This window comes from Pygoscelis adeliae, unplaced genomic scaffold (genome assembly GCF_000699105.1).
Source record: "Pygoscelis adeliae isolate BGI_AS28 unplaced genomic scaffold, ASM69910v1 Scaffold90, whole genome shotgun sequence".
NCBI classification, from domain to species: Eukaryota; Metazoa; Chordata; class Aves; order Sphenisciformes; family Spheniscidae; genus Pygoscelis; species Pygoscelis adeliae.
In genome coordinates, this window is record NW_008824000.1 from 624,366 (window position 1) to 625,292 (window position 927).

Sequence of the window (927 nt, forward strand, 5' to 3'; positions counted from 1 at the left end):
ACCACAACTCTCTGGCCTGGCCATCCAGCCAGTTTTTTACCCAGTGAGGAGTCCACCTGTCTAAGCCATGAGCCGCCAGCTTCTCTAGGAGAATGCTGTGGGAGACGGTGTCAAAAGAAAGAACATGGCAAAAAATTAGAAATATAAGGCTAAAGTATCTCAGTGAGAAGACCTATGACTTGTTTAGAGATAGGAACAAGAAATTGGATGGAGCAGACCTTAGGTTTGTGGCATATTTTTCTTTATTATTATCCTGGAGAACTCCTTGGACCACATAGTTCAATTTCTTCTGAAGATTTGTCAGGGGTTAATGTCTAAGGTGCTCCACCTAATTATTCAGCTTATATTCACGTGCATATGAATGCACGTGAATATGTGTGAGAGAGGGAAAAAGAGAGAGGAAGAGAGTCCTCCCTGTTTGTAGTGATATGTGTTCAGGAACCAACATATTTCCTTACATTTATCTTGAATGAGAAGGATAACTATGACTCTAGCGTGAAGGATCAATGTACCTGAAATGCTAGGCAGAAGCTTAGAGCAGAACAGGATGAAATATAATCTGTACAAGCATCCATTTGATGCTAGCTGTCCTTCCTGGACTTAAACTGGAGGTGCCTGACAGATGTGACACAGCTGACATAAGTCCAGCACTTAAATGATGCTAGACCTTCAATTATGTGAGCAGATTCTCTAGAGAGCCCTTTTGCAGGCTTAGTCTGCTTGAAATGAAGCAGGTGAGTTAATCCCTTCCATCCCAAAGCTCTCTACCAGCAAAGTAGCTGATAAAGACTTAGGGCCTTATCAGTCTCAAGTAGGATTATTTCTTCTACTTTTAAATTAAGAGTGTCTTAGCACTTTTTTTAAGCAAATGGTTTCACAAGTCAACCAGAATTTAATTATCCCTAATGCCTAAAATAATCTGCATTC